The following is a 7,544-nucleotide window of genomic DNA, read 5'->3' on the forward strand; positions in this document are numbered from 1 at the left end:
CAATACGATGTGGTAAATGTGCCTCTACCCCACTTTCTTCCACTTACCTGCTTTCCCTGGTCAGCAGATGCAAAGCAAATACCCCTCTAAAAAGGAAGAATAATGGCTTGCTTCTTAGCATAGCCTGCAACACTTAAGTGCCTGCAAATGTCTGCCTCGCATTTGCCCATTTCTCTGCCAGCTTCTTATCCTGAAATTGAAAATAGTGACAGTTACAGTGGAATGCATGGAGAAGGAGGGCGTTTCTTTACACATGCAGTTAGTCACTCTCCCTCATGTCTTAAGGAATGCAGTGTCTCTCTATGTGTTCTGAAAAATTAAAGGTATATATATCACAGATAACAAGAAAGCAGGAAAATAAAAACCCAGTTTAATCTTGTCATATATTAGGAAATGACTCTATAAGCACTTATAATAAAATGGTTTCCATTGCCAATCTATGTTCCAAGGGAACAGGGGAATGTTAACATAGATCTCTAATGAGATACCAAAGGCATTTTTCAGATTCATGTTGTCCTGTCTCTAGACCTTCTTCTTAAATTTGCTGTGTGTTTTTTTTTTTAAGTTGCTGTGCTTTCTCAGCTGAATTTTCCAGGTTCTTTTATCATTCTATCTTCCTATTTATCTGGATGAACAACAAGGCTGGGAAGGAGGATGCCTACAGCTCTGAATGCTTTAGCTAGCTGATTAACAGTTGTAAAGGCTTGGGGTACCTAGGATCAAAGGGTAAAGACTGAGGATTCTTTATTGCTGTACCACTCACTGTACTACCTCAGAGTGTACTGTCCTTTGTGGCCAGCTTACATGGAGAAAAGTATGGGACTTCCTACCCGGGGATCCCATCAGTAACGAAAGAAACAGAAGGAGTAAGAACAGAACCCAGACTGATTGACTGATTGATTTTTCCATAAGACTGCTGGCTCTGGTCAGAGCCATCCTTGACAGGGAAAAGGTTCTTATAAAACACTGGATAAAACTACTACAAGTTCATTCTGGTTTGCTCCCTTCTGGTTTGCATTTCCTCCCCAGGTTAGATTGAATGGAATCTACGTTTTTTTAACATGCCCACAGGGTGATTCTAGATTCTACCCTCAAGGAATAGAATGGAATGGGCTGATTGCTTACAGAGGAGATTCTAGGGGGTGCCATCTCCACTGTCTTGGTGGTTGGTGGTTGTTACATCAGTCCAGGCTCCTGATGATCCTGTGTGTGCAGAGGCTTGGCACGTTGTGACCTTTCAGAAGCAGAGCATCCACTGCCTTCTGAGGTGCCTCTGAGTGGTTTCAACCACCAACATTTCAGCTACAGTCCAGCATGCCACCTTTTGTGCTGCTCTGGGACTCCTCCATCTCCTGGAGAAAGCTTTTTAAATATCCTGTGCCTTGGGAATGGTTTCCGGGAAAGCCAGTTGGTTGTTGAGTTGATTTCACAAAGGACTCAGTGGAAGTAGAGATGCCTTTGTTTCCACACACAGGATTTGAAAGCATTTGGGCTCAGAGACCATTTGTCCTGTCCTCCTTAATAGGGGAGAAGTATCTCTTAATGTTTCTTGGTCTAGCTAGTCTGATAGCCCCTTTTCCTGCCAGCTGTGATTTTTCTTTAACAAACTGGTAGATTTGTAACCATTGGCCTAGTACATGGGTCACATAAGCTATATACAGTAATAGCTTGTCCTCGTGCCACCCATCTGTTATCTCTAAATACTGAGCTGAATAGCAAGGAGCTTTACAAGGGTTTTGATCCATCAGCCCCTTCAACTCCCCAAAATGCCCTCTAAAATTAGCTTGTTGATCTCTAAATTTGGAGCCTAGACTACTTGACGAGGACCATTTAAATTTGGAAGTGAGGCTCTTGAAGGTCAATGAGTGAGGCTTAGGGCTATAATCCACAGCTGATATTAGATACGCCCCTCATGGCTGGTTTACTAAAACACACTGAAACAGAAATAAATCCCCAGAGCGCTTATCCACTTATACTGGCAGCTTTGCATTTCATGGGGAAGCGTGCACGCCCATCTAAACCAGCGCCTCGCCTGCCTGTTTTGTAGGCAGCCCCAGCTTTAGGAACGTGCCACCACCAGAGCCCGACACCAGGCTATTTACACACCACACTGAAATGAAGCATCTGCACAGCCTAGCACTGGCCTGCCAGATGGGAGAAAAATTTAGATTAATTCTCAAATGGCAGTGATTTATCATCTCTTCTACAAGGCTTCTGCCTACCCTGGCCTCCTGATTCATTCTAAATTTGAAGACGTCCATGCTCTTTGGGGCATGTAATAGAAAATTCTTTTCCCGTGCTAGGCATCCCCATACCTTTGCACATACTAGATACTCAAGAAATGCACTGTAAATTTTTGGTCCCACTGTTCATTTTCTAAGGCCTTATTTATCCATAGACAGGTCCACTTCTGTATTTGTAGATAGTCTTCTCCACCACCTTTCCTAAATCTTCCACAGTTGTCTGATCTTTTGATTCCCAGTATAGTGGTAGATTGTCTATATCCCAGGCAGTAAAGAGTCCTGAAAGGAACAGTTGTATTATACACAAAGGATAATACCAGCAAGTAAACACAATGCAGGAAAGGACTGCATAAGAAAAAACAAAGCATTGGAAGATTAAAGTATGTTCCCAATGTCACCTCTTTCTAGCTATGGAGACTTAGACAAGTCACTTAACCTCTCTGGGCATCAGTTGCCCTATCCATAAAGCAGAGATTATAACATCTTCCCTGCCAGTGTCTCAGAATTGTCGTGAGTGTAAAACAAGATGGGATGGGAAATTTTACGTTCTCTTCAAACTGGAAATATCTGACTCTATTACTGTGCATGGAAGCTAAACTTTCAGGGCCTTTACCAGCATTTAGAATAACTTAGCCCCTAGACAGAATCAAGTGGGATCATGAAAGTTGCAAGTTGACCTAGTTTAGCTACAGCCAAGTGCAAGTGGGAGCCATTTACTTTATTATAATATGCATGTAGGAAGGTGCACACCAAAATCTTAGCTTTTTAAGTCTTGCCTAGATATGGAAAAAGGCACTCTGGTGACCTAGTAGTTAAGTAGTTGCTCTGCCACCCCAAACTAGGCAGCTCCTCCTGTGGAGAAAGACAATCTCCTGTGTGACTTTATAAGCTCAGACAAACGCTGGAGAGTGAGCTATGAGTCTGCTCTGACTCAATGGCAGTGAATTTGTGTTGTTGAGATATGCAAACACCTGTTGCTACAGTACGTGATTGATTTTATTCAACAAAGAGCTGATTACTAACTAGTACTTGTTCAGAATGTTATGGACTAGGCACCCAGGCAAGCAGTTCCTGGAGCCCCTGTGTTACATACAGTCAGGCTGACTCTCCCACATTACCCATGCGTGGGATCACCTTTATCAGTCAACAATATCGCTTTAAAATCTGCTTGTGAGGATCATTATTTTCTTGATTTTTATTTATTTTTTTTTAAACAGATATACCAGGTTACATTGTATGTACAAGCAGGGTGGGGAGTAAGGGAAGAGAGTACATGTAACAAGTATTTTATAAAAATAAAGCAAGTGTAAATACTCATTTTCACTTAGTTTGTGAACCCCTGCTCACAAATGCTCAGAAAGGTCCTCATATTTATTAGATCAGCATGGCTGCAAAAACGACCCAGCAGGGAATTAAACCCACTGCGCCTCAGGTGACTCTGTTTTAATAGACCTCCCTTCCTCAACTTGCTCTTTTGATACAATCTTTGCTGTTTAGTTGGTTTCACCTTTGTTGAAATCCCAAGGTGGATCACCGGACACAGCAGTTGTCAGAAAAACAGAGAGACTAGGAAGGGTCTGACTTTGAAATGCCAGGTCTCTATCTATGGTTTAACACTGGCCTTTCCCACTATTGGGCAGCCAAGGCCCTTTATCTCTGTTTATAGATCTTATCATGATCCCCAGGATTTTAATCTATTAAACTAAAAGATGATGTTGAACATATTAAATATCAGTATTAGACTGACTAGATTAATTTTATACCTAGAAAGGCCTCTGCATTTTTTCCATTAAATCTGCTGTAAGCTGGCTTGGGCCAATTTGGTCACTTAAAATTACTAGGTTGGTTGGGTGAAGGTGGGTGAGGGCTTAAGATCTCTCCCTAGTATCAATATCAGATGGTACTTTACACTGAAATAAGGTCTGAAACCATATTCTGCTTCATGCAAGGTGCAGGCAGGCCTCAGAACAGTCATTCAGCCTACCCAGTAAGCTTGACATAAGCTCTGACTTGGCCCTTAATTTAGTCAATCTAACAATATCCTACACAAAAGGGTTATTAGAAGGGAAGCAGAGTAATATTCCAGCAGCCACATCACCCAATTCTCTATTTAATTCCTAGGTACAGATCTGATTAGGAAGCATAATCCTGTTGGGTTTGCTAGGTTCTTGCACCCTGTTGATGGAAAGGCTGGAGAATCTTGTTATATTTGGGCCAGTCTACAGATCCTTAACACCACTAACTTGACCATGGAGAATTCATTTCTGTTGACTAATTAAAAGTCTCTGGTTGAGTTACAGAAAAAGCTTTTGTAGTAGTAGCTTCTGAAGAGAATAGAATTTTTCAAATGCTAACTGACAACCCCTAGAGGGTGTGTTCCTAATTAGGATACTTCAAATGTTAAACTCATTTCCCCTAGGGTGTATATTAAGACCTATTCACATATGCAGAAAGATTTTACATTCATCATATATCAAGCAAAACCCACTGCCATGGAATAGGTTCTGACCCACAGGGACTCTCCACTGAATTTCTGAGGCTGTAATTCTTTGTAGGGGCCTCTCTCTCCTGTGCCATACCTAGTGGTTCCAAACTACAAATCTTTTAGCTAGCCACCTGTCAGGCACTATGTCGCTGGAGGTCCTTACCATGTAACAGTCTATCAAGGATTCCTCAGCTTGTCACATCCTCTCACTAGAGCAGTGTCGATCTGTTAACATGCTCTAAACTCAACCTGCTGAATCAACCTGCTAGTACCTCTCCTCTTGGTAGCCTTTTCCTCCTTGTGTGTGTGATATAGTGACAAAAAGACTACTGTGGAAGCATTTTATTTAGAAAATGTTATAGGTTTGACCAATAAGGCCATATTTTTGTTGTTGTTGTTTGTTGTCATTGAGTTGATTCTGACTCCTGAAAACCCCATGTATTCTGAGAACTGTATTCTACAGAGTATGAAAGACTGTGACCTTTTCAAAATCTGTCACAGCCTTATCTTCTCAGGTTCCTCAGGATGGATTTGAAACAGATATTTCCTTTTACCAGCTTAAATGTGGGAAATATTAAGTCTGTTTCTACTATATTATCATTATTGGGAACATTATTTCCTTTCTTCAAATTTCCATTTGATTATTTAAATACAATTTAAAACCAGAGAGAGTGGAATGAAAGAGGAAGTTAAAAAGTCATATAACACTAAGCATCTTTTATCATACATTGTAAGTTGAAACAATAATATATGTAGAAGTTTCTTCTGAAACTCAAGGAGAAGGGGAGGCCACCATTACCAAAAAGCAGCGCTCAGTCATTGAGTATGAACGAGTTCATTCTATTGGTCCCTCTCCAGCATAATGCAAGTCATTGCGAGGGGGCAAAGAAGATGATTGGTATCAAATTACTTACCTCTAGGGCCAAGTCTTAGAAAAAGACATCTTTCTGGGAAAGGTGGAGAGTCAGAGAAAAGAGAAGACGACCCTCAATCGGTGGATTGGCGCAGCAATTGTAACAGTGGGTTTGAGCATAGCAGAGATTGTGAGGATACAGCAATGCTCATGGGATTACTATGAATTGCAATCAACTCAAATGAATACTTAACAACTGGGTGGAAAGTGCTATATATAGTCTGTATCCTTCAAGTTGTAATATGCAGGTTAAAATCATTATTGTCTATATATATTTACCAAAAAAAGGCAATTTATGCATGAACTGAAAATTGGTGGGACCTCACCCTCGAATTATTCCCATTCTTCAGTCCAGTGCTCCACCACGGAACTATACCCTCAAATTATTCCCATTCTGGAACTTTATAGTTTACAGTTTCTATCTGAATACAATTTACACAGAAAGTAGGTCAGTGAACCTAGGAAATGCTCTTAGCCTTTAAATCATTGTTATAATTGCCATCTCAGTTGTCAGTTTCCATAATATGTCAATTCATTAGATCTGGAGGTACGAGGATGCCCTTTGGTAACTCAGATGGCTCACGCTTAGGTGTAATTGAAAAGCTGTAAGGTTGGAAGTGGAGATTCCACCCAGAAGTGCGTGTGAAGAAAGGCCTGACAATCTACCTCTGAAAAACTAGCCATTTAAAACCCAAAAGATCACAGTTCTCCTCTGACACATGTGAGGTCTCCATGGGTTGAAATACACCACAGCAACTGGTCACTAGAGGTGGGAGACCAAAACAGTTGCCCTCTTGAGATTTTTTCCCCCCCAGCACTGTCATTTATAGTGTCTGTGATCAGATACTCCGTGACTCAGCGGGATCGTTGGTATCATGACACAAACCAGTTGTATTTATTATCATAGCATGGGCTTTATCTGCTAAAGAGACCTTGAGGGAAAAGCTCCCTGGGAATCCAGAACATCAGATTTGCTACACTGCCTCAGCACTGTGGTTTGCCTGTGCTACTACAGATGTATCTGACAGGCAGGACAAGATGTTTTCTGTTACTTCCTCCCGAGATTAGGGATGCACTTCAAACATCCATAATTTCCCACATTAACTTGCAGCACATTTATGAAGCCCAGAGTTGCACACGATGTTCCAAATGAATGGGCACCATTGTTTTGATTTTTCAGTACCCTTTTCAATAATGGCCAGTATTTTTCTTTTAAAGCCACCCTAACTCATCCATCAGACTGAATTTAAATTCCTCTCTTAGCCATCATATTTTAACTATAGGCAGCAGTATTTTCCCTAAATGCATTCTTTTATACTTGCCTGCACTGGAGCTTATTTATGTCTCTGCTTTTTCACATGGTGTTATGAGAATTTAATATGTGTATTCCCTTCAGTTGAGCATTTCAGAGCTTATTTATGTCTCTGCTTTTTCACATGGTGTTATGAGAATTTAATATGTGTATTCCCTTCAGTTGAGCATTTCAGTACCCAGACTAGCATTTGTCATCTTAGGTTTCATTATGTACTTCAAGTTCTAAGCATTTTGTTTAAAAAAAAGAAGAAGCTGGTGTTGCTACTGGATCCCTGGATTATTCCACTTGTCCATCCAGAAAAGTTTCTGTTTATCCTCTACCTTCTGTTTCTATTTCTAAGCCAGGGCTTTAAGATCCAACATCTGCTCCAGTCTATTACTCCCCATGTGGTCTTAACTCTTCTTTGCTTCGTGTTCACTTTAGCTCACAGGAGTCTTATGGGGGGAAAATTGAGATGTTTAAAGATTGTCTAAAGGATTGTAAGAGAGGTCCTACATTTAAAGTGACTTTATAAAAAAATCCTTGGCTCAGAAATGAGAAACTCTATAGGTATTATTTTCCTTCCCTATTCTCATTTTTCTGTTCTTA

This window comes from Elephantulus edwardii, unplaced genomic scaffold (genome assembly GCF_000299155.1).
Source record: "Elephantulus edwardii isolate Elephantulus edwardi_28Jun2011 unplaced genomic scaffold, EleEdw1.0 scaffold00165, whole genome shotgun sequence".
In the NCBI taxonomy this organism is placed as follows: domain Eukaryota; kingdom Metazoa; phylum Chordata; class Mammalia; order Macroscelidea; family Macroscelididae; genus Elephantulus; species Elephantulus edwardii.